The 26,550-nt window shown below is 38.8% G+C and overlaps 1 protein-coding gene and 1 non-coding gene across 15 annotated transcripts in view; one reads left to right on the plus strand and one right to left on the minus strand.

Annotated features, from left to right (window-relative positions):
* DLG2 (discs large MAGUK scaffold protein 2) overlaps positions 1-26,550 on the plus strand; it is a 2,332,068-nt gene that overhangs the window by 1,555,470 nt on the left and 750,048 nt on the right. The gene's annotated exons all lie outside the window — the stretch shown is intronic.
* TRNAY-GUA (transfer RNA tyrosine (anticodon GUA)) lies at positions 23,438-23,509 on the minus strand. Its single transcript has one exon. It is a non-coding gene; the product is annotated as a tRNA-Tyr (tRNA).

Consider the following 26,550-nt stretch of genomic DNA (forward strand, 5'->3'; position numbering starts at 1 on the left):
CTCATCACCTGTCGACCCCTTCTCCTCCCGCCTTCAATCTTTCCCAGCATCAGGGTCTTTTCCAGTGAGTCAGTTCTTTGCATCAGGTGGCCAAAGTATTGGAGTTTCAGTTTCACCATCAGTCCTTCCAATGAATATTCAGGACTGATTTCCTTTAGGATGGACTGGTTGAATCTCCTTGCAGTCCAAGGGACTCTCCAGAGTCTTCTCCAACACTGCAGTTCAAAAGCATCAATTCTTTGGTACTCAGCTTTCTTTATAGTCCAACTCTCACATCCATACATGACTACTGGAAAAAACAGAGCTTTGACTAGACGGACCTTTGTTGACAAAGTAATGTCTCTGCTTTTTAATAAGCTGTCTAGGTCATAACTTTTCTTCCAAGGAGCAAGTGTCTTTTAATTTTATGGCTGCAGTCACCATCTGCAGTGATTTTGGAGGCCAAAAACATAAGGTTTGTCACTGTTTCCCCATCTATTTGCCATGAAGTGATGGGGCCAGATGCCATGATCTTTGTTTTCTGAATGTTGAGCTTTAAGCCAACATTTTCACTCTCCTCATTCACTTTCATCAAGAGGCTTTTTAGTTCCTCTTCACTTTCTACCATAAGGGTGGTGTCATCTGCATATCTGAGGTTACTGATATTTCTCTCGGCAATCTTGATTCCAGCTTGTGCTTCTTCCAGCCCAGCGTTTCTCATGATGTACTCTGCATAGAAGTTAAATAAGCAGGGTGACAATATACAGCCTTGACGTACTCCTTTCCCTATTTGGAACCAGTCTGTTGTTCCATGACCAGTTCTAACTATTGCTTCTTGACCTGCATACAGATTTCTCAAGAGGCAGGTCAGGTGGTCTGGTATTCCCATTTCTTTCAGAATTTTTCACAGTTTGTTGTAATCTACACAGTCAAAGGCTTTGGCATAGTCAGTAAAGCAGAAATAGATGTTTTTCTGGAACTCTCTTACTTTTTTGATGATCCAGTGGATGTTGGCAATTTGATCTGTGGTTCCTCTGCCTTTTCTAAATCCAGCTTGAATATCTGGAAGTTCATGGTTCATGTATTGTTGAAGCCTGGCTTGGAGAATTTTGAGCATTACTTTACTAGTGTGTGAGATGAGTGCAATTGTGCGGTAGTTTGAGCATTCTTTGGCATTGCTTTTCTTTGGGATTGGAATGAAAACTGTGGCCAGTCCTGTGGCCACTGCTGATTTTTCCAAATATATTGGCATATTGAGTGCAGCACTTTCACAGCATCATCTTTCAGGATTTGAAATAGCTCAACTGGAATTCCATCACCTCCATTAGCTTTTTTCGTAGTGATGCTTCCTAAGGCCCGCCTGACTTCGCATTCCAGGATGTCTGGGTCTAGGTGAGTGATAACCATACAGACTTTACAGTGGTGAAATAAAAACTCAGGTCTTTGCACTGATCACTTTTTAAAGTGAATGTTTCTTAGTTGGTAGCATGTTTCTCTGTGTCTGTCTTCAGCAGTAAAATTTACACGTGCCAAGGTATTCTACAAAGGCTATTTATTACTGCTTCAAAATTAAACTCATGTCAGTGTTATTTAACTGCCTTCTCTTCAAGCATGTTACATTAGGGACAGGCTGTCTTTAGCCTGGACTGTTCTGACAGAAATTACAGCACATGCTTTTTAGAGTAGTCAATCATGTTTGGCAGTGCCTATAAGGATGCTTTTAGGTGAATGGAGCACGTCTTGTGCCAAAACCTGAGGATGCAGTTAAAACGCAGTTCACTGCTCTGCCTGGACAACTGTGCACCGCTCTGATTTGGCTGTAGTGTAATTCTGAATAAGCAGGGGGGTTCTTTTTCAAATATATGGGGAAATATTCTGGAAATCTGGGCTATATATAAATCTGAACTTATGTATTGTATTACTTTCTGTAATCTTTCTGGCAGTAACTCTGTGAACTAATTATCATCATACTCTCTTGCAAACTGAGGCATTGAGTGATAAAGTGATTTGTTCAAGATTGCACATTTAGCAAGGGGCTAGAGCAGAAATCTGAATGGAGATGGGTTTGATGCTAAAATTTCCCCAAAAGGACCTCTTGCCCTATCTTTTCAGTGTCTCTCCACCCATTGTCAAGGCCAACTGTGTCGTTTCACATGGCATGGTGATTTTTCCTCTGGAAAGGCTGGCATTTGAACAGCTGATGTGAGGATTCTTGCCTCTGGTTTCCAAAGGGATGTTTCTCAACTTGAACTTAGTGTCTGCATTTGTGCTCTGTAGGGAAGGAAGGGTAAGGACATTAAGGGATGGCAGCGCTGGCTGTGAAATCAGTTACTTTTTGAATCTCAGGGTTATTGAATTAATGAATTAGTCTTAGAAGGCTATGTGTCATTCTTGGGATTCTGAGAAAGGAAATTGAATATTAACCCAGTTCACATCCATCATGCACAATTTATAGCCACATGCAGACTCAACCATCTGGTGGAAACATTCTTTCATTCTTTGAGATTACTTTATGTTGGTTGCCGCACATATAGCAGGTCTTTTTAACTGACTTGTCTTGTATGATCAAAATAATAAAACATCTGTTGATAATAACCTTGAGAACAAATTGGTGTTTCCCAAACTTGCTTGAGCTATAAAATGTCTACTGTAATAATGAATACAAGATGGAGGGGCAGCATTTTAAAGACACACACAGACTCACCCACAGTTTGATCATGTCACCTCCAAAAAGTATGGCCACCAGGACTGCTGAAACCTCATTCACAGAAACTCAGTTTTACTGTGAATACATGGGGCTATTTTTTTCATGGTAGAAGTATGGTTGTGAGTTCTTGAAAAGTCTACAAAAGGGGATTAAATAACCATACTTAGGCAGTTTCTTATGAAGCATGTCAAAATGGCATAGTTTCAAAACCTCAGGAGAAAGTTGAGCCTTCTGAACATTTATAAGCCACCAATGAATTGCCGGGCCCCAAACCACCGCAGAATTTCCTGGCTGTCTGGTAAGCTGCCATAGCCTACACAGTTGCAGCCAAAAACATACTCTGTGCTGAAAATCCGTGCTTCTCATCACAAGCCTCCACACCCCACCCCCGCCCCCCCCCCCTTGCATGGCCTGGGCCCACAGTCTGGTTAGAACGAGGCTGCGGAACATTTTGCAGTGTTTTTATTTCTCTTTGCCCCACTCTGTTCAGCTCTACCATTGGTATGAAGTTCCTCTGGGCAGACCAGCATCCTTAGTAGAAATTCCAAGAGAGAAATTCAGTGAGACACTTCCACCTTTTGCTTTGGGTGAGCGTTAATAAGTACAGGGGACTTCTCAGCTCCCAGCGATGTTGACCTCATGTTTTATTGGGTCTGAGTGGAAGCGCTTTAAATTTTAGCAAGTGCTGTTACCCACTTCCCTTGCCACGTCGAGCCCTCTAGAGACTGCCTTGACCATAAATACAGATTCACTGCTGGCCAGCCACAGAGTCCTGAGCCACGGTTTCCTGCCACACACTGGCTGCAGAATCTCAATTCTAGCCGGTTGTTTCCTGTTCATTGTTAAAAATCTGCTCACTGCCCTTTCCCAAGTATACCAAGCCTTTAAACTGGCCCACAAAATGGACAGAATGGTTTGTAATATGCCATTTCCTTTTAACACACATGTGATGATTATACTAGTAATAGCTCCTGAGTATTTGAGATACACTGTTGAGGCCTCCATTATTTTATTTGAGCTCTGCAACAAATAACCATTTAGCTTTTTTGTCCTCACTGGGGAGATGGGAAAACTGCAGATGAGAGCATTGCTCTTCTGGGGACAGAATTCAGTCCCAACTAGTTTGATTCTATCTGTGCAAGTCTTGTTTCTTGCTCTAAACCCATGTTGTAGATGTTGTGCAAACCCTTATGTAGATGGAGAAAAAGGGTAAAGGAATTTGTCCAAGGTTTAGAGTTTATTTGAAAAAGCGAGGGATAGAGGAAAATCATGCACTTTGTATCTGTAGAGCCTTCTAGTATTATCCTTCTCTAATACTCTCATCTTGGAATCACCATCTATGTATGCAGAAAGCCGCTCTTACTGTTCACACCTAATCAGCTGGTGAGTCCATTCCACCTCTTTAATCCCTCTGAAATCCACATGCTTTTCCCCAGACACACTGTCTACTTCAGGCCACTGTCATCTCTCACCAGGATTGCAGCAGCCTTCTAACTGGGTGGTATGTCCCAGTCTTAAGTTTGCTTCAGTGCTTTATCCGCACTGTCTCCAGTGGGATCTTTCTTACACTATAGCATGACTCTGATACTCACTACTCCACGCTGACTTTCAGGTAAAAGCCAACCTTCTTGGCTCGGCATCCAAGGCCTTATATGCTGTGCCTCTCATTTAAGCTCCAGTTCATCCCTTATTCTTTTCCCATATCTGTATTCCAGCCACATGGTTAGACTTGAAATTGCCCAAACTCATAGGATTCTCTTTTTTCTCACCTCCTCCTTACTGCAAGTGCCCTTCCCCTTGCTGTACGCATTTGCCTCCCTGACACCTGCACAAACTTCCTATGTGAATTTAGGTAGTATCTCCCTCTTGGAGCCTGCCCTGGCAGACTCCTTAACTCTCGAGCACCTTCCTCTATTGGTTGTCTGAATGTCCTCTAACAAGACTTATGGTTCCTTTTCCAGAACTTATGAGTTGACCTCCTTTGGTAGCTGCTCAAAATAATGTAAACAGCCCCAGTTTTGTTTTTTTTTCATCCTTCAAAAAAGAGTACATATATTTAATTAAAGAAAAAAAAAAGCAGAGTGACCTAGTTGCCTGCTCTACCACAGTTGTGCAGCCATTTGTAGGTACAGATTTTCCATCCTACCAGAATCCACCTAGAGATGAAATCAGATGTTGAGTCTCTGCTAGTTTAGCAACATTCATTCATTCATTCAGTCAATAAATATTTATTGATCAACTGTCATGCATTATATACTATTTAAGTTTCAGGGCATATAACAGTAAACAAAGCAAAAATTCTTACCCTTAGAGAGCATATATGCTAGTTGAGGCAACATTAAATACACTAAATACAGAAAATGAATATTAGATGGCAATAAGTGCTTTGGAGAAAAAAACGGAACAAATTTGTATTGATCTCAATTGCCCAAACAGATAAAAGCCATTTAATGTTCCCCCCTGAAATGGAAATGATCTCTTAAAATGGTCATTGTTCCTCAGCCTTTGACTAATGTGATGTGATAATTACTCCCTATTGGATGGACCCCAGGCACCTCCAGAAAGGTGGAAGAATGAAATTAGCAAGCATTGCTCTTGCAGACACATCAGGGTCATTCTCCAAATATATCAGTGGTCCAGACTTAAAAACAGTCCCTGTCTCAAATTAGATTACTTCACAACTCTTTCTCTCTCTCTCTCCCCCTCTCCCTCTCCCTCTCCCTCTCTCTCTCTCTCTCTCTCTCTCTCTCTCTCTCTCTCTCTCTCTCTCTCTCTCTCTCTCTCTCCCCGCCCCCCCACCCCCCGCCTCCTAACAAAGGAGGTTCTTTGAGACAAGACTACATGTGATAGAACTCTTATCTCAGAAGATGGCACCTTCAAATATTTGATATGGGAGACCTGACCTATTTCATTGGTAACCTGGTGACTGGGAATTGACTAGGTCAAAGGCACTGTGTGCGCACCCTGATGCATGTTCAGAAGACGAGAAGTTAAGTTTTCAGTATGAATGTGCTTCTGAGCATTGCCGAGGCCTAGAATAAGATGCTGACCACTAGGACTTCTCCTAGAACTTGACCACTAGTGCCCCCAGTTTCAGAAACTTTTCTCTTGAGAAATAGCACTTCTCAACCCATATAAAAATTACCTCTCTTCTGGGGAACAAAGAAAATAATTCAAGAGAGCAAAGTTTAGTTGCAATAAGGCTGTATTTGCCCAAATAATTGTGAGTTCCTTACTTCCTCTTCCTAGATTTTACCATAACACCCAGGCACGTAGCACCTTTTATCATGAGAGTCTGTTTCCTGATCAGTCATCCCACTGCCTAACTGGGCTTGCTTGAGGGCAATGTCATTTATTGCTGAATTCCAAACACTTACCCAGTAAGAAATACTTGAAGAAAGAAGAATGGGTTTTAACCAAAGTAGGGAATTCATACGATAGAATCAGAAAATTTTGGAGGTGGAGAAGGTCAACAACCTATAATTCAAACCTATAATTTGATTTTGATAGATAAGGAAAATGGAATGTCAGAGAGGTCCAAGGGCTTTCCTAGAGTCAACATGGGAACCTAATTTTAGGACAAAAAATATACATCCCTTATCATTTCTTCCTCTGGTAGGAAATGTCTGATAATCGTATATACTAATAAAACATATCCACTCTTGAGCAATCAAAAACGATTTATTTTACTGTAAGGTGCTTTTGAAATGAAATGCACTACTTCAGTTTGGCTATGTGCATTTTGTACAACAGTATTTTTCATATGTGGTTTGGCTCCAGCTCCAACCCAAAACAGAATGCTTGAAATAATCCTATAAATATTTAGCAGGTACAATCTCCTCTAGCCAAAACTGGTCATTCTGAGATGATATTTCCGCCAGTTACTTTTTCCTACCCGAAGGAATCATGTGGCATCAGTTATGACTCCAGAACTGAAAGCATCAAGAATAGGAATAGAATATATTTCCTCCTTTATTTGCCTTGGAATGTTCATTCGGTTCCCTTAAAGATATTATACTTTTGAATTTCTATTTTATTTACTTTTTAAATATATGTATTCTGTTTCTTGTGATCTCATCTTATCACTATTTCAGAGGAGAAGATTTGAGGGAAAAATATTCCTTCAAATTTCCTGCCTGGTTTTCTGTGTCAGAGAATGTCAATCTCAGCTTAACTGTTTAAACTTTTTTTTTTTTTTTTTAACAGCTTTTCGATATATTGGCAGTGACCTTTGGTCAAGGGCAATAATCTTCTGACTTAACTTCTATAAATATAACTTTCCTTTAAAGATATTCTAGTTGTTTGCTCCTGATAAATTTGATTTATTTTCCCCATTTCCTATTTAAGGCTTAGATACTTTTATGCCATAAAAATCCAAGATTTAAAAAAAATGCTAGTTCTTCAGTTGAAATGCAGTTTCATCTCCCTTTTCCTAGAAACTTGCAGCCATCCTTCAGGGCTTAACTGTCAGCCTTGAATCTAAATTAACCAGTCCCTGTTATTATTCATTCCCATAGTACTTGTGATTTTGTGTTTGCTTATTTCTCTTTTTAACACCAACCTCTCTCATCAGATATTAAGTTGTAAAAGGAGATACCTTCTTGGTAATTTTTTTTAATCAGTGGCTAAATGCCTTGCACGTAGTAGGCTCTCAATAAATTAAGAGGTCCATTAAAAGAAAACTTTTTCTAAGTATTAACTGGTAAAAGTTCTGGGGTTTTTAATGTACCATTGTCCTGGTATTCACTGTTATAAGCAATGTTTGTGTTTAGGAATTATTGTCTTCAATACATCCATGCTTCCTAAGTTGCCTCCTTCTCGCTGTATAGGAGCCTCATCCACTTCCACTTTTAAAACCAGCTTTACCTCTTACCATCTCTCTGATGCCTTTCCAGCCTGTGTCAAAGAGGACCGGCTGTCATACCTGGGGACATGCATTGTGTCAGGCATATACTTTCCCACCTGTAAAGTACGTGTCAGTGTTGAGTTTTCTGATTTCCACATCTAAATTACATTATCTTCATCCCAGTAGTTTCTGATGTGTTTGTCTTCTGAATGATGACCTGCCCTTAGTTTTTCTGTTCTCTGTTGGATTTTGTTTCTCAGAGTAGGTAAGTCCCGTGTGAAATCTCAGATGCTCCCCTCAAAGCAATTTGAAGAGGAGAGTCTATTGGGCCCATTTACTTCCAAGTTTACAAGTATAAATTTCATGCATTTTATCTTCTACTTGATTTTTATCCATTTTGAGAAGAGTGGTTTATTTCTGCTCTTATGACCATTGAGGTCAAAAGGTAAACATAAATGGGGTACTAAATAAGCAGTGATATATGATCGTTTTTACCCTAGTAGCTGCTTAGGGATGGTCATTCTTATATATTGCTACTTTTCTATTAATACTTGTACATATTTGATAAGTTCTTATAGAGATCGCCCTATGTAACAACTATGCCCTGCATTCCTTTGTATCCTTGACCAGTGCCTAAAATACAATTTTGCCTATTGTAGGTGTCGGTGAAGGTATGGCTTTTCTCTTGTTTCCAGGGGAATTAGCAAGTGTTTATCGTGTCTTCCTATGTAGAACAAACATGTTTCAGGAGTATTTTTAATCCTGTCACAGGTTGATTCATCTTTTTAAATAATTTTGCTTGTTCATTTTTGGCTGTGTTGGGTCTTCGCTGCTGGGCAGGCTTTTCTCTGGTTGCCGTGAGTAGGGGCTAGTTGCGGTGCTGGGGCTTCTCATTGTGGTGACTTCTTGTGTGTGGAGCGCAGCCCCGAGAGCGCACGAGCTTTAGAAGTTGCTGCACGTGGGCTCAGTGGGGGTGACTTCCGGGCTCAGAAGTGGTGACTTCCGGGCTCCGTAGCACAGGCTCATCAACTGTGGCAAAGCGGCTTAGTTGTTCCACGTGATGTGGGGTCTTCTCAGACCAGTGATCAAACCTGTGTCTCCATCAGGGAAACCCGGTTGACTCATTTTGAAATAGTTTGTTTAAAAAAATTTAACTTACGTGTAAAAAAGAGTTCCTTCAGGTTGTAATAGGTAGATCCAGACCTTCTATTTTATGTGTTATGGAACATATTATTATGTGCTATCTCAAGAATATATATATATATATATATATATATATATATATAATTTTTATAATTAGTAAAGCCAGGGAGTAGCTTTTTAAGCTAGAACTTTTGTGAAATTACTAAGGACTTAGTATAGTACTAAATACTACATTAGAACTTTTTATTACTATTTGTGAAAGTGTTAAATATTTAATGTGGTAGTAAATACTGTATTGCTATATGCTAATAATATTATGAAAGTTCCAAGCTTGAGCATAAAGGAAGAATAGATTTTTGGAAATGCAGTTACTTGTGTTTTGAGATTTAAATCACAGATACCTCACTTTTAAGAAATGTTTTTGGGGGAGCTCAGGGGAGGTGCAGGGTGAATGCCTAGAACACATATTTAAGCCTTCAGAATCACAGAGTATAGATCTTATTCAGTGTAAGCCTTATGACTGAAGTTCGAATTATCCCCTCAGGTTTTCCTTGAGCAGAATGTGAAAATACTATCAATATTTGCAAGAGTAAATGAGTTTAATAGTGCACACTTTACCTTCTAAGGAAAAATGACTATAGACTCTTTGCCCTTCTACCTGTCATGGCTTTTTTGAATCGAGATGCCAGGCCGTCTCCCATCAAGCACTCTTTCTTAGCAATATATCATCTGACAGTGAAACTGTGTGCAGCATTCAAGTTTGAAAATCATTGGTAAATTTGGGGGATAAATGGAGGTAGGTAAATTGGGGCGGGGGCAGTTTACTGCGGAGTTAAAATTAGGAACATCATGGAAAACCGGTCGCAGGCTCAGATTTTTTCACAAACGTCCTCCTAGGCACCAGACCTTCCTGCTGCCATCCTCTTAAAGCCAAAGGACCTCAGGGAAATCACTTTGCTCTTTGGACCTGTGCCTCCTAGTCTGTAAATATATAGATGCTCAGTTAGATAACCTCTTAGTCCTTCCCAGATTTAAAAGTTTCCTTCCAGGCCTGAAGGACTGAGCATATTATATTACATCTAAATACTTTCTCTTCAGTCATTCTAGGGAAAAAAAAAAAAAAACCTATAAAAGAAAACCTGTGCAAGCCTCTGAAACACTTTTCCCCTGACCCAGTTAGTGGGCTGTTTCAGTTCCTTTTCATCTGCTAGAGACTGAATGACTTTGCTTGGGTTCAGGGTCATTAAGCTAAACTAAAAAGACTGCTTTTAAGAATGCTAATTTACAGCTTAGAAGTCTCTAGCTGAAAATATCCAAAAAAAGGTGAATTATTCCCTAAATTGTATGTCGAACTCTGACGTGAGAGTAATTTTAAAACCCACACATTTGTTCAACTTAAACTGCTGCTGCTTGGGGTTTTTCTTTTTTCTTTTTCCTTTGATGGGTCCTAGATTACCAGGTGCACAGACTCAGTTGATTATATCAATCAAGTGGGCATTGCCCCCTAAATGCTTGATTGATTTAATTAGCCAAAGATTAAAATTTCTTGCTCATGGTGCGACAGAGGGGTGGGAGAGTTTTGGATATATATATCTCCAATGCAGGGTAACAAAATTGAGAAAGAATCTGATAGAGAAAAAAATAAACAGTTAAATGTATGTGGTCATATGTGTATTATCCACATCTCTAGCAGAAAGAATTGTTCTTGTTATAAGTAAAGCCCTAAATGATAAAGAGCTGTTTTGAAATTTCTAAGTGGTAGTAAATGTATAGACTATTGGTAAAATATAGAATTGTGTGAGAAATCAATAATGCAAAAGTGTTTAACACTAAAATGCGATTTAATTCTTAGGAGAAATCATCCAAGTATATAGTGATAGCATTTAGGACAGTAAAGCAGGCCAGTCTTTATAAGGAGACTTGGGATATACCCACACAGATTCCTAAGTGTATCAAGAACACAAGGCCTTTGATTTAGATCTCAACTACTGATCTAATGTTGGACTTCGCAGGTGCTGCTAGTAGTAAAGAACCCACCTGCCAGTGCTCGAGACATAAGAGATGTGCATTTGATCCTTAGGTTGGGAAGATTCCTTGGAGAAGGGCATGGCAACCCACTCCAGTATTCTTGCCTGGAGAATGCCATGGGCAGAGGAGCCTGGTGGGCTACAGTCCATTGGGTCACAGAGTCAGACATGACTGAAGCAACTGAGCAAGCACACACTGGTCTAATGTCATCTTATATCCTCCTATCCAGCTTCCTACTCCACCAAATGGCTATAGCTCATTCATTCCATACATATTCATTAAAGCATCTACTTTGTGCTGGTACAGTTTTATTCTCTGGTCATATAATAGTGAATTAGCAAACTCTGAGTCCAAGGAATAAAAGCATTCTAAAGGGAGAATACTTGCAATAACAAGCAAACCAAAGTTTTATAGTATGTTAGGATGGTGTCAAGGGTTATTATGGCTTGAATTGTTCCCCCCAAAAGATGAAGTCCTAACCTTCATTGCCTGTGAATGTGACGTCATTTGAAAATAGGGTCTTTGTAGATGATCATCTTAAGGTGAGGCCGTTATCATGGGCCCTAATCCAGTATGACTGGTGTCCTTATAAAAAATGGAAATTTATACACACACATACACAGACAAAGGACAGCGTGTGAAGACAAAGGCAGGATCGACATATCCGACAAGTCAAGGAATGTCAAAGATTTCCAGCAACCTACCAGAAGCCAGAAGAAATGCATGGAATGGATTTGCCCTCGCAATCCTCTGAGAGCTCAGTTGGTAAAGAATCCGCCTGCAATGCAGGAGACCCCAGTTTGATTCCTGGGTAGGGAAGATCCTCTGGAGAAGGAATAGGCTACCCACTCCAGTATTCTTGGGCTTCCTTTGTGACTTACTTGGTAAAGAATCTGCCCACAATGCAGGAGACCTGGGTTGGGAAGATTCCCCTGGAGAAGGGAAAGGCTACCTACTCTAGTATTCTGGCCTGAAGAATTCCATGGGCTGTATAGTCCATGGGGGCACAAAGAGTTGGACATGACTGACCAACTTTCACTTTCACAATCCTCAGAATGAATCAACCTTGCCAACACCTTGATCTCAAACTCGCTATCCATCGAGTGGATATTGTCCCTGAACGCCTTATTGATCCAATTAGCCAAAGATGAAAATTTATTACCTCATGGTACAGTGAGGGGGGAAATTTTTGAATATATTACAGTCAATTTCCATGCAAACTGACAAAATTAAGAAATTTGATAGAAGGGAGAAAAAAATGAAGAGTTAGGTGTATCCACTCGTAGGCATATTATCCGCGTCTCTAGCAGGAAGAATTGCTTTTGTATAAATAAGCCCTTAAATTATAATGAGTAGTTATGAAATCTAGTCTCCAGAACTATAAGCAGTTTCTGCAAAGTCACCCTATTTGTGGTGGTTTGTTAGGGCAGCCCCAGCAAACTGTACAAGGTTTAAGGAGAAACATTAAGTGTGGAAGGGCACTAGGGAGTGTCAGGAGTTGAAATTTTAAGTGATATAGTCAAGTCTCTCTGAAAAGATGGCATTCAAACTTGGACTTGAAGGTGAAGGAGCAAGTCCTGCAAATAATCTGAGGTGATAGCAAGTACAAAATGACTGAGAGACAAATGAGGCTGTCATGTTCTTGGAACACGCAAGCGGTCAGAGAGACTGAGCAAGGTGGAAAGTGGTGAGAAATAAGACAAGAGAGCATTTACGAGGTCAGATAGTCTCAGGCAAGTCTTGCTTCTCAAATGCTTGGATCACAGGACTATTTTATACCTTCAAGATTATTGCAGACACTACGGAGCTCTTGCTTATGTGGTTTTTATCTATTGACATTTACTGACTATGAAATTAAAACTAACAAAAATGTTTTAATTTTTTTTTTCTTGATGTGGACCATTTTTAAAGTCTTGATTGAATTTGTTACATTAACACTTCTGTTTTATGTTTTGGGTTTTTTGCTTGCTTGTTTGTTTTTTTGACCACGAAGCATCTTAGCATCTTAGCTCCCCAACCAGGTATCAAATCTGCACCCTCTGCCTTGGAAGGCAAAGTCTTAAATATTGAACTGCCAAAACTAACAAATTTTAGAAGTGTTCATTAATTCACTTAAAACTAATGATAAAAAACCTTCCTTGTCAACATTTTAGCACTTTTATTTAAAAAAAAATGCTATGTTTTCTAAAACAAGATTAGTGAGAAGAGTCAGCACTCTGAGGTGTATGACCTTGAGCAAGTTACTTAACCTTTCTGTGTCTTAGTTCTCTGTGAGGTACTAGCTCATAGGACTGTTGGGAGGAATAAATGAGATGATGTGCTTAAAATGCTAACTAGTACATGGTACCTATGAATGCCCTGTGGGTCTTGCCTTCTCTTTTGTGGCTTTTATGACTGTTGTTTGTAATTACATGAGCGTCAGTGTCAACAGGGAAGACATTATGTGTGGGCTGCTGTCCTGAGTTACTGGGAAAGAGGGGACAAAGGTAATTGAGCTCCTCATTTCCAGGTGCCTAGGATCTAACTCAAAAGGACGGATCTGTAAAATCAAATTTTATATCAATTCTCTGTACCATTTGTAGTCTCTCTCTAAATTTTACCATATATATGTATATATTTTATATTTTCTTCAAGATAATTCAAGATGATATATGTTAATTTCATAACAAGTGGCAGATACTAAATTCTAGGTGTTCAGTAAAGGGAATTGTTTCAAAGGGTTAGGGAAATAAGAAAAGCTTTGCTGTGGATATGGGATTTTGCTCTATTGTATACATAGGATAAGTAGAGCCAATAAAAGAAGGTAATCCAGGCCCTGAAATGAGGAGTAAAATCATCAAGACTCATCAGTTCTACTGTATTTGCACATGTGCTCAGTCAAGCCTGACTCTGTGCGACCCTGTGGACTGTAGCCTGCAGGGCTTCTCTGTCCATGGGATTGTCTAAACAAGAAATACTGGAGTGGGGTTGCCATTTTGTCCTCTAGGGAATCTTCTAGTAGTAGTAAATAAAACAATTATCTAGAGGACCAAAACATCACATGGAGCTTTTAAGCACAGGCGGAATTGGAAAGGCTGGTAGTTCAGAACTGAATCTTAGTGGGAACCTTATGACCACTGGGGAATATTGGAATCTCTATCCAAACTGGGTACCTGGTAAGTTTAATCCTCAATTTAACTTGCTTCAAAATTTGGGTTCTTCTGCAAGCCATCAGTGTAGTGATTTGAGATTCTCCTGAGAGTCGGGCAGTCTAGGTTCAAATTCTAGAACCTAGAATTCTAGAATGAGTGAGTGCAGCTACTCACTCATTCTCTCTCTGCCTCAGTTTGCTGCTGCTGCTGCTGCTAAGTCACTTCAGTCGTGTCTGACTCTGTGCGACCCCATAGACAGCAGCCCACCAGGCTCCCCCGTCCCCGGGATTCTCCAGGCAACAACACTGGAGTGGGTTGCCATTTCCTCCTCCAATGCATGAAAGTGAAAAGTGAAAGTGAAGTCGCTCAGTCGTGTCCGACTCTCAACGACCCTGTGGACTGGAGCCTACCAGGCTCCTCCGTCCATGGGATTTTCCAGGCAAGAGTACTGCCTCAGTATAGCCATCTCTAAAATAGGGAGAATCACACTGCTTCACAGAGTTATTGTGAAAAGCAATAAAATCACACATGTAAAATTTTCAACAATGAATTATACTAACATGGAGCTGGTGCAGTCCTGTTGAGATGCAGGGAAAATTATGAAAATCTTTAGGAATTTCCACCCCACCCTTTTCTATGACATACTGTTATTTCCTATTCCCCAAGACTCATTTACTGCCGTCTACCTACTTTTAAACATCCATGAACTAAACAAATATTTACTGTTGCCTCTCTCTGCACCACATACCGAGAGATGCTCAGATGACTGTTCCGGTGCCTTCAGTGATTAAACCTCAGGCCGGCATGTGCTCTATTATTGTCCGATCCACAATGTGCACTTTTTACTTTGTCCCGTAGCCTTCCAGAGCTTCTCTCACATCTTATCACCTCAGGTAGATCTAGGCCAAGAATAGGATGATGGTTTGAGTTAATCACACTGCTGTCATGAATCAGACAAAATGAGAAGAGTTGTGGGTTGTATGGAGGAAACAATGTCAGGATTAAAGGAGATATAGACAAATGCAACCTGTCATATATTTTAGTGGGAAAGTGACATATTCTAAACAAAGCTACCCTAGCCCGGCCTAAGAATGCTATTGCCACTTAAAGCAGCACTATCAATGCTGAGCTAGAAAGAGCTAGAAATATGCATCATAAACACCTGTGCATATGCATTAGGGCACTTGTTCTAGAAAAGAACAAGGAGCAGAAATAAAAGTGGTTTATCTTCTAAACAGGGAAACTTTGTAAAGAGGCTTTAATCTAATGCAAATAGCACAAATGAGTTACTGCAAAAACAGAATTACTCTATTAGCTAATAAAGGCCATGGGAGTCATAAGAATATACACAATTCTATTTAAAGACTGCAGTTAAATTCTATAATTAATATGAGGTCATTAAATTTTTATATCTGCCTTAAATCCTTTAGATGAAGGTTCTAATCTAAGTTGGGCTTAAATAGGTTGTTAGACTTAAGTAAGATGATTCTAAGAACAGAATTTTTTTTTAAAGGATAGATAAAAAAAATATACACATAGTACTGTAAAAATTAAAAAAAACTTTGTGTGCAAATATTTTTAAAGATTGGGATTAAAATTAGAGTAATTAGGAATGATTTGAGATTTATAAAAATAGGCCATCAATTTCCTCTCTTCAAACAAGGTGGGAAGAAATTTAGATTTTTCTAAGTTCTAAAGAGTCCTGGAAGAAATTCTTAAACTATATTTAAAATATTTTTCATTTCCTATGTTGAAATTTTGAAAGATAGAAAAAAGCTCAAAGAAAATAAATGCTGTGTGCTTTTTGTCATTTTATGGATCTCAAGTTTTTATTTTTTTTAACAAAGCTGAGGTTGTATTATATATATTGTTTTAAAATGTAATTTTCTCATTTAAAACTATATTTGAGCATTTTTCTATACCATAAAAATTCTAAAAATCATATTTCTAATGGTTGTTTACTTAGTCTATGATTAACCTTATGTACCACAATTTATTTAATTGGATATTTATCAGTGGACATTTAAACTATTTGTAAATTGTAATCAGATTACAAATAACTTTTGATGAACATCCTTATCCTAAATTATGCAAATATTATTTATTTTGAATGAATTCCTAAAAATGTATTTTCTAGTTTGAAAAATATGACATTGACCTTTGACAGATATTTTCAAGCTTCTCTCCTGGTGGGCTTGATCCTTTTTCAGCATGATATGCAAAGAGGATCCCTTGATCCTCTTTCAGCATGATATGCAAAGGCCTTGTGGCATCCCCAACATTCAATCATTCAGGCTTGCATTTATTCATTTAATATGTCTATTGAGGACCTACTAAGGGCCCAACATTGCACAAGGAATTAAAAATATGCAAAAGTTATCTAGATGGGAATTTTATTGCTTTCTAAAAATGTCCAGTTTAGTGGGCAAATAAGAGATAAAAATAAATGAACAGCCCCATTTATAAAATAGTTATAAAATGTTTTATGTATTGCAAAGGAAATAAACAGTCTAATTTTTATCTTTGCCAATTTGATAGGCAAGATTGTTTCTTATTAATTCAATTTGCTTTTTATTACAAGTGAGCCTGGACATAAGTTGTATATAAGCCTACTGATTTGCACTTTTCTCCTTTCTGAATTTTCAGTGGGTGCCCCTTGTCCATTTTTTAATTTACATGCTTGCACATTATCTTATTGAGTTTTTAAATTTTATTATATATTAAAACCATCTATATTTTATCTTTTAAGTTTTATGTCACATGATTTCTTTTTTTTGTTGTTGTTTGTTTTATTTGTTTGTTTGTTTGTTTTTAATTTTATTTTATTTTTAAACTTTACATAATTGTATTAGTTTTGCCAAATATCAAAATGAATCCGCCACAGGTATACATGTGTTCCCCATCCTGAACCCTCCTCCCTCCTCCCTCCCCACACCATCCCTCTGGGTCGTCCCAGTGCTCCAGCCCCAAGCATCCAGTATCGCGCATCGAACCTGGACTGGCAACTCGTTTCTTGCATGATATTCTACATGTTTCAATGTCACTCTCCCAAATCTTCCCACCCTCTCCCTCTCCCACAGAGTCCATAAGACTGTTCTATACATCAGTGTCTCTTTTGCTGTCTCGTACACCAGGTTATTGTTACCATCTTTCTAAATTCCATATATATGCGTTAGTATACTGTATTTCTGTTTTTCCTTCTGGCTTACTTCACTCTGTATAATAGGCTCCAGTTTCATCCACCTCATTAGAACTGATTCAAATGTATTCTTTTTAATGGCTGAGTAATACTCCATTGTGTATATGTACCATAGCTTTCTTATCCATTCATCTGCTGATGGACATCTAGGTTGCTTCCATGTCCTGGCTATTATAAACAGTGCTGCGATGAACATTGGGGTACACGTGTCTCTTTCCCTTCTGGTTTCCTCAGTGTGTATGCCCAGCAGTGGGATTGCTGGATCATAAGGCAGTTCTATTTCCAGTTTTTTAAGGAATCTCCACACTGTTCTCCATAGTGGCTGTACTAGTTTGCATTCCCACCAACAGTGTAAGAGGGTTCCCTTTTCTCCACACCCTCTCCAGCACTTATTATTTGTAGACTTTTGGATCGCAGCCATTCTGACTGGTGTGAAATGGTATCTCATAGTGGTTTTGATTTGCATTTCTCTGATAATGAGTGATGTTGAGCATCTTTTCATGTGTTTGTTAGCCATCTGTATGTCTTCTTTGGAGAAATTTCTATTTAGTTCTTTGGCCCATTTTTTGATTGGGTCATTTATTTTTCTGGAGTTGAGCTGTAGGAGTTGCTTGTATATTTTTGAGATTAGTTGTTTGTCAGTTGCTTCATTTGCTATTATTTTCTCCCATTCTGAGGGTTGTCTTTTCACCTTGCTAATAGTTTCCTTTGATGTGCAGAAGCTTTTAAGGTTAATTAGGTCCCATTTGTTTATTTTTTCTTTTATTTCCAATATTCTGGGAGGTGGGTCATAGAGGATCCTGCTGTGATGTATGTCAGAGAGTGTTTTGCCTATGTTCTCCTCTAGGAGTTTTATAGTTTCTGGTCTTACATTTAGATCTTTAATCCATTTTGAGTTTATTTTTGTGTATGGTGTTAGAAAGTGGTCTAGTTTCATTCTTTTACACGTGGTTGACCAGATTTCCCAGCACCACTTGTTAAAGAGATTGTCTTTAATCCATTGTATATTCTTGCCTCCTTTGTCAAAGATAAGGTGTCCATATGTGCGTGGATTTATCTCTGGGCTTTCTATTTTATTCCATTGATCTATATATCTGTCTTTGTGCCAGTACCATACTGTCTTGATAACTGTGGCTTTGTAGTAGAGCCTGAAGTCAGGTAGGTTGATTCCTCCAGTTCCATTCTTCTTTCTCAAGATCGCTTTGGCTATTCGAGGTTTTTTGTTTTTCCATACAAATTGTGAAATTATTTGTTCCAGCTCTGTGAAGAATACTGTTGGTAGCTTGATAGGGATTGCGTTGAATCTATAAATTGCTTTGGGTAGTATACTCATTTTCACTATGTTGATTCTTCCAATCCATGAACATGGTATATTTCTCCATCTATTAGTGTCCTCTTTGATTTCTTTCACCAGTGTTTTATAGTTTTTTATATATAGGTCTTTAGTTTCTTTAGGTAGATATATTCCTAAGTATTTTATTCTTTCCGTTGCAATGGTGAATGGAATTGTTTCCTTAATTTCTCTCTCTGTTTTCTCATTATTAGTGTATAGGAATGCAAGGGATTTCTGTGTGTTGATTTTATATCCTGCAACTTTACTATAGTCATTGATTATTTCTAGTAATTTTCTGGTGGAATCTTTAGGGTTTTCTATGTAGAGGATCATGTCATCTGCAAATAGTGAGAGTTTTACTTCTTCTTTTCCAATTTGGATTCCTTTTATTTCTTTTTCTGCTCTGATTGCTGTGGCCAAAACTTCCAAAACTATGTTGAATAGTAATGATGAAAGTGGGCACCCTTGTCTTGTTCCTGACTTTAGAGGAAATGCTTTCAATTTTTCACCATTGAGGATAATGTTTGCTGTGGGTTTGTCATATATAGCTTTTATTATGTTGAGGTATGTTCCTTCTATTCCTGCTTTCTGGAGAGTTTTTATCATAAATGGATGTTGAATTTTGTCAAAGGCTTTCTCTGCATCTATTGAGATAATCATATGGTTTTTATTTTTCAATTTGTTAATGTGGTGTATTACATTGATTGATTTGCGGATATTGAAGAATCCTTGCATCCCTGGGATAAAGCCCACTTGATCATGGTGTATGATCTTTTTAATGTGTTGTTGGATTCTGATTGCTAGAATTTTGTTAAGGATTTTTGCATCTATGTTCATCAGTGATATTGGCCTGTAGTTTTCTTTTTTTTGTGGCATCTTTGTCAGGTTTTGGTATTAGGGTGATGGTGGCCTCATAGAATGAGTTTGGAAGTTTACCTTCCTCTGCAATTTTTTGGAAGAGTTTGAGCAGGATAGGTGTCAGCTCTTCTCTAAATTTTTGGTAGAATTCAGCTGTGAAGCCATCTGGACCGGGGCTTTTGTTTGCTGGAAGATTTTTGATTACAGTTTCAATTTCCATGCTTGTGATGGGTCTGTTAAGATTTTCTATTTCTTCCTGGTCTAGTTTTGGAAAGTTGTACTTTTCTAAGAATTTGTCCATTTCTTCCACGTTGTCCATTTTATTGGCATATAATTGTTGATAGTAGTCTCTTATGATCCTTTGTATTTCTGTGTTGTCTGTTGTGATCTCTCCATTTTCGTTTCTAATTTTGTTGATTTGATTTTTCTCCCTTTGTTTCTTGATGAGTCTGGCTAATGGTTTGTCAATTTTATTTATCCTTTCAAAGAACCAGCTTTTGGTTTTGTTGATTTTTGCTATGGTCTCTTTTGTTTCTTTTGCATTTATTTCTGCTCTAATTTTTAAGATTTCTTTCCTTCTACTAACCCTGGGGTTCTTCATTTCTTCCTTTTCTAGTTGCTTTAGGTGTAGAGTTAGGTTATTTATTTGACTTTTTTCTTGTTTCTTGAGGTGTGCCTGTATTGCTATGAACTTTCCCCTTAGGACTGCTTTTACCGTGTCCCACAGGTTTTGGGTTGTTGTGTTTTCATTTTCATTCGTTTCTATGCAAATTTTGATTTCTTTTTTGATTTCTTCTGTGATTTGTTGGTTATTCAGCAGCGTGTTGTTCAGCCTCCATATGTTGGAATTTTTAATAGTTTTTCTCCTGTAATTGAGATCTAATCTTACTGCATTGTGGTCAGAAAAAATGCTTGGGATGATTTCTATTTTTTTGAATTTACCAAGGCTAGCTTTATGGCCCAGGATGTGATCTATCCTGGAGAAGGTTCCATGTGCGCTTGAGAAAAAGGTGAAATTCATTGTTTTGGGATGAAATGTCCTATAGATATCAATTAGGTCTAACTGGTCTATTGTATCGTTTAAAGTTTGTGTTTCCTTGTTAATTTTCTGTTTAGTTGATCTATCCCTAGGTGTGAGTGGGGTATTAAAGTCTCCCACTATTATTGTGTTATTGTTAATTTCTCCTTTCATACTTGTTAGCATTTGTCTTACGTACTGTGGTGCTCCCGTGTTGGGTGCATATATATTTATAATTGTTATATCTTCTTCTTGGATTGATCCTTTGATCATTATGTAGTGACCTTCTTTGTCTCTTTTCACAGCCTTTGTTTTAAAGTCTATTTTATCTGATATGAGTATTGCTACTCCTGCTTTCTTTTGGTCCCTATTTGCATGGAAAATCTTTTTCCAGCCCTTCACTTTCAGTCTGTATGTGTCCCCTGTTTTGAGGTGGGTCTCCTGTAGACAACATATGTAGGGGTCTTGTTTTTGTATCCATTCAGCCAGTCTTTGTCTTTTGGTTGGGGTATTCAACCCATTTACATTTAAGGTAATTACTGATAAGTATGATCCCGTTGCCATTTACTTTATTGTTTTGGGTTTGAGTTTATACACCGTTTTTGTGTTTCTTGTCTAGAGAATATCCTTTAGTATTTGTTGGAGAGCTGGTTTGGTGGTGCAGAATTCTCTCAGCTTTTGCTTGTCTGAAAAGCTTTTGATTTCTCCTTCATACTTGAATGAGATCCTTGCTGGGTACAATAATCTGGGCTGTAGGTTATTTTCTTTCATCATTTTAAGTATGTCTTGCCATTCCCTCCTGGCTTGAAGAGTTTCTATTGAAAGATCAGCTGTTATCCTTATGGGAATTCCCTTGTGTGTTATTTGTTGTTTTTCCCTTGCTGCTTTTAATATTTGTTCTTTGTGTTTGATCTTTGTTAATTTGATTAATATGTGTCTTGGGGTGTTTCTCCTTGGGTTTATCCTGTTTGGGACTCTCTGGGATTCTTGGACTTGGGTGATTATTTCCTTCCCCATTTTAGGGAAGTTTTCAACTATTATCTCCTCAAGTATTTTCTCATGGTCTTTCTTTTTGTCTTCTTCTTCTGGAACCCCTATTATTCGAATGTTGTAGCGTTTAATATTGTCCTGGAGGTCTCTGAGATTGTCCTCATTTCTTTTAATTCGTTTTTCTTTTATCCTCTCTGATTCATTTATTTCTACCATTCTATCTTCTAATTCACTAATCCTATCTTCTGCCTCTGTTATTCTACTATTTGTTGCCTCCAGAGTGTTTTTAATTTCATTTACTGCATTATTCATTATATATTGACTCTTTTTTATTTCTTCTAGGTCCTTGTTAAACCTTTCTAGCATCTTCTCAATCCTTGTCTCCAGGCTATTTATCTGTGATTCCATTTTAGTTTCAAGATTTTGGATCAATTTCACTATCATTATTCGGAATTCTTTATCAGGTAGATTCCCTATCTCTTCCTCTTTTGTTTGGTTTGGTGGGCATTTATCCTGTTCCTTTATCTGCTGAGTATTCCTCTGTCTCTTCATCTTGTTTAAATGGCTGAGTTTGGGGTGTCCTTTATGTATTCTGGCAGTTTGTGGAGTTCTCTTTATTGTGGCGTTTCCTCACTGTGTGTGGGTTTGTACAGGTGGCTTGTCAAGGTTTCCTGGTTAGGGAAGCTTGTGTCGGTGTTCTGGTGGATGGAGCTGTATTTCTTCTCTCTGGAGTGCAATGAAATGTCCAGTAGTGAGTTATGAGATGTCTATAGTTTTGGGGTGACTTTGGGCAGCCTGTATCTTGAAGCTCAGGGCTGTGTTCCTTTGTTGCTGGAGAATTTGCTTGGTATGTCTTGCCCTGGGACTTATTGGCCCTTGTGTGGTGCTTGGTTTCAGTGTCGGTATGGAGGCATTTGATGAGCTCCTGTCAATTAATGTTCCTTGGAGTCAGGAGTTCCCTGGAGTCAGGGTTTGGACTTAAGTCTCCTGCTTCCGGTTATCGGTCTTATTTTTACAGTAGTTTCAAAACTTCTCCTTCTATACAGCACCATTGATAAAACGTTTACATTAAAGATGAAAAGTTTCTCTACGATGAGGGTCACTCCTTTCGAAGAGTTGGGTTGCTTTTCTGGGTGCCTGATGTCCTCTGCCGGCATTCAGAAGTTGTTTTGTGGAATTTACTCGACGTTTAAATGCTCTTTTGATGAATTTGTGGGGGAGAAAGTGTTCTCCCTGTCCTACTCCTCCGCCATCTTGGCTCCTCCCGTCACATGATTTCTGATGCATGCAACTGGTCAAGTTAGTATTTCTTGTAGAGTTTTCTTTCTTTGGTAGTATGTTTAAAAAGGTCATCCTCTCCTTCAGGTTCGACATGCCCCTGTATTTTTTTCTACTGTATTTCTTTTCTGCATTCTCCATTAATTTTCTTCTTTTTCTTGAATTTTCAATCCCTCTCTTTTGGTTCTCTCTCATTAACATTTAAATGTATTCAATTATTTGCCAACATAAACCAAATCCTTTCCTCATACTCCAGGTAACCATCCTAACTCTACCAACCCTTTGAGCTGCGTTTCTGTTCCTCTTCCATTTCCTCATCTTATTCCTCAAACCTCTTTACTGTAGTTTCCGTGCCCAATGAGTTTCACTGTAACTCTTATTAATGTTTCTAGTGACTTCCGCATCAGTTCATCAAATGGATTTGCAGATACTCAGAGATGGAAAAGTTAAAGCATCATATTCTTTATTTCAGTCGGTGATGCCATCCTTTTTATTTAAAAAAGAAGAAAATATTCATCTTTCCATTAAAGGTGTCTCCTTTTTTTTTTTTTTTTTTTTTTTTACTTTTGAGTAATTTTTATAGGTATTTGTTGTTGTTTAGTTGCTAAGTCATATCCAACTCTTTTGTGACCCCATGGTCTGTAGCCCACCATGTTCCTCTGTCCATGGGATTTCCCAGACCAGAATACTGAAGTGAGTTGCCATTTCCTTCTCCAGGAGATATTCTTGACCCAAGGATCAAACTTGAATCTTCTGCATTAGCAGGCAGATTCTTTACCATTGAGCCACCAGGGAAGCCCCTTTTATAGGTATGAAAAAAAGTGAAGTTTAGTCACTTAGTCATGTCCAACTCTTTGCAATCCCATGGACTGAAGCCTTCCAGGCTACTCTGTCCATGGAATTCTCCAGGCAAGAGTAGTGGAGTGGATCCCTACCCAGGGATCGAACCCAGGTCTCCTGCATTACAGGCAGATTCTTTACCAACTGAGCCAGTAGGGAAGTTATACCAAGTTATAGCATATGTAAACTACCTATACAAAGTTTATAGGTATGCTTGGTATAAAAAGAAACCTTACCTGTTTTCATGATGATAGGAACTTGTAGCTGATTTGCATGAAATTCCTTAGGCTATCCTTTGAGTCCTTGTTGAATGATGTAGCTATTTCCATCTTTCCTGGCCACTGGATGTCTTAATAGCGTCTGCTCACAACCTGCAACTGGAGAATTTGTGGTCTGTACGTTAGATGTCAGAGCCCGGTTACTCCTTTGGTATACTTGCCCCCATCTTAGATCTTGCTGGCTCTAGGGATGCTTAGCATTGCAATCGTATTTTCTCAATGACTTTGAAATAGGTTAGTTATCTAGAAATGCCTGCTTACGGGTCACCTTATTCTTTAGCATGACCATCGTATAGGGAGTCCTCTGGTTCTCAGCTGCTTTCCTTTGAAATTCCACCAGAAGCACATGGGAATTTCTGGTTATCCTCCATACCATGTGAAAGCCAGGAAGAACTGGAAAACTGAGAGTGGGAGGTTGGATATATAGTATAAATCCTGTCTCAGCTTTACTTTCCCTCTGCCTCTGTACAACCGCGTCCGCCTTTACTGAACTAGAGACTCCGGGGAGCACTTTTCCTCAGAGTACCAAAAGCCTAGTGGGACCCAGTCCTTGCTGTTCTAGGAGTTTGCCCCCAGATCTCCACATTTATTTCCACTCATTCCTACCTCCAGCATCTGGGCCTTTGACCTAGAGGAAGGACCGGGGTGATGCCTTTTTGATCCTTTGCCCTTTCCTTCTCCCTTTTGGAGGACTCCCTTTTCTTTGCTCCTCCTGTTTGGTAGAATCTTCCTTTCTGTGGAATCCTAAGTTCTTCCTTCCTTGAAGGACTTGTTCAAGATATCACCCTCCCCTGAACTATTGTTTCAATTGACAAGAAGCCTCAGGTCAGCATTCTTTAAGAAAAATTTCAAGTGTATCCGTTTATGTATAATACAGGGAACCAGGTATTCAATATCCTGTGATAAGCCATAATGGAAAAGAATACGAAAAAGAGTGTGTGTATACACACATACTCACACACACATATATGTAACTGAATCAGTGTGCTGGTCAGCAGAAATTAACATAATATAATAAATCAACTATTCTTGAACAAAATAAAAATTTTACTATAGTCAGTTTAATATTTTTAAAAATAGTATGCCTGCCAGAGGCACTTTTTTTTATCTCTTACTGAACTCTCAGCAGTGTTTAATCCTGTTGATCACTCCCCTATCTTGAGATAATCTCTCTTGTCTTTCTTGACAGTTGTTGTTCAGTCCCTGGGTCCTGTCTGACTTTTTGCAACCCCATGAAGAATGGACTCATTGGAAAAGACCCTGATGCTGGGAAAGATTGAAGGCAGGAGGGAGAAGGGGATGACAGAGGATGAGATGGTTGGATGGCGTCATCAACTTGATGGACATGAGTTTGAGCATGCTCTGGGAGTTGGTGATGGACAGGGAAGCCTGGTGTGCTGTGTGGAGTGCAGTTCAGTTCAGGAACTCAGTTGTGTCTGAACTCTTTGCGACCCCATGGACTGCACCATGCCAGGCTTCCGTGTCCTTCACTGTCTCCCAGAGTTTGCTCAGACTCATGTTCATTGAGTCAGTGATGCTATCCCACTATCTCATCCTCTGTTGCCCTCTTCTCCTCCTGCCCTCATTCTTTCCCAGGATCACATTCTTTTCCAGTGAGTCGGCTCTTCGCATCAGGTGGCCAAAGTATTGAAGCTTCAGCTTTAGCACCAGTCTTTCCAATGAATATTCAGGGTTGATTTCCTTTGGGATTGACTGGTTTGATCTCACTGCCACTGCAGTCCAAGAGACTCTCAAGAATCTTCTGCAGCACCATAATTCAAAAGCATCAAGTCTTTGGCGCTCACCCTTCTTTATGGTCCAACTGTTCTTAAGTAAACTTACGGTTAATGCTGCCCCATTTTAAGCAACATATCCAGGAACTGCTTTGATGAAAAGAGCAATAACTTATCCATGTTCCGAGATAGTTTTTAAGCCCTTAACCATGCTTAAAATGAGTTAATGTCTCCCAAAATACAGCCTTGACGCCTTTTCTTACTTGCCCTACTATCTTGAAAGTTCAAAGGTAAGTGTCCCATATGCAGTGGCTTTAGAGTTGTGAGTACATAGGTCATAAGACTCCAGGGGCAGAATTAAGAACAAAAAATTACAATGAGGAGAGCCATCCCTGGTTATCACTTGATTTTTGAAACTCCAGCTCTGTGAGGCATGGCAGTATTCTTTCTTCAGATGGTCTGTGTGCACTGAACTCCCAGCAGGAAAATTTGGATTCAACAATTATTTTTACCCCTGATAGGCTGTTTTAGTTTGAATAAGTCAACCTTTTTGAGTTTCCATCTTCAGTGGGAAAATGGAGTGAAAAAGCCCTGTGCTGACGACTTTCACAGCATTATTCAAGGACATGATATGGAAATCTGTACAAGTGGTCTTTAAAAATAAGCAATGGGAAGAAAGTAAGAGACTAGACAAATATAAACTGTCACATTTACTCCTGATATCTTCTACGACAGTGGATAACAGAGAGGAGAAACTTAGTATTATTTATAATATTAACTACCATTTATTGTATACCCACTATTTAACTGATCTATTAATATATATTCACTCTTTGATACATCCCTTGAGTCTGTCATGAATGTATAGGGCTGACCATATTCCAAGTAATCAGAGATATGCAGATATGAACGACACAGAAACACAAAAGCCCTACAGAGAAGATATGTGTTGTTGTTCAGTCCCGAAGTTGCAGCCGACTCTGCAACCCCATGGACTAGTTTGACTTTTTACCTAGATCTGGTTATTTGTCCCCAAGGCAAGTGCTCAAGAAACTATCAGAAATCATATACTAGCTTCATTATATTATTGTATAATGTTGTTGTTAATATTAACATGCCTAATAAAAATAGGTACAGTTTGTTGTTGCTGTTGTAGCTGTTCAGTTGCTCAGTTGTGTCTGATTCTTTG

Source organism: Bos indicus, chromosome 29 (genome assembly GCF_029378745.1).
Source record: "Bos indicus isolate NIAB-ARS_2022 breed Sahiwal x Tharparkar chromosome 29, NIAB-ARS_B.indTharparkar_mat_pri_1.0, whole genome shotgun sequence".
Classification (NCBI taxonomy): Eukaryota; Metazoa; Chordata; class Mammalia; order Artiodactyla; family Bovidae; genus Bos; species Bos indicus.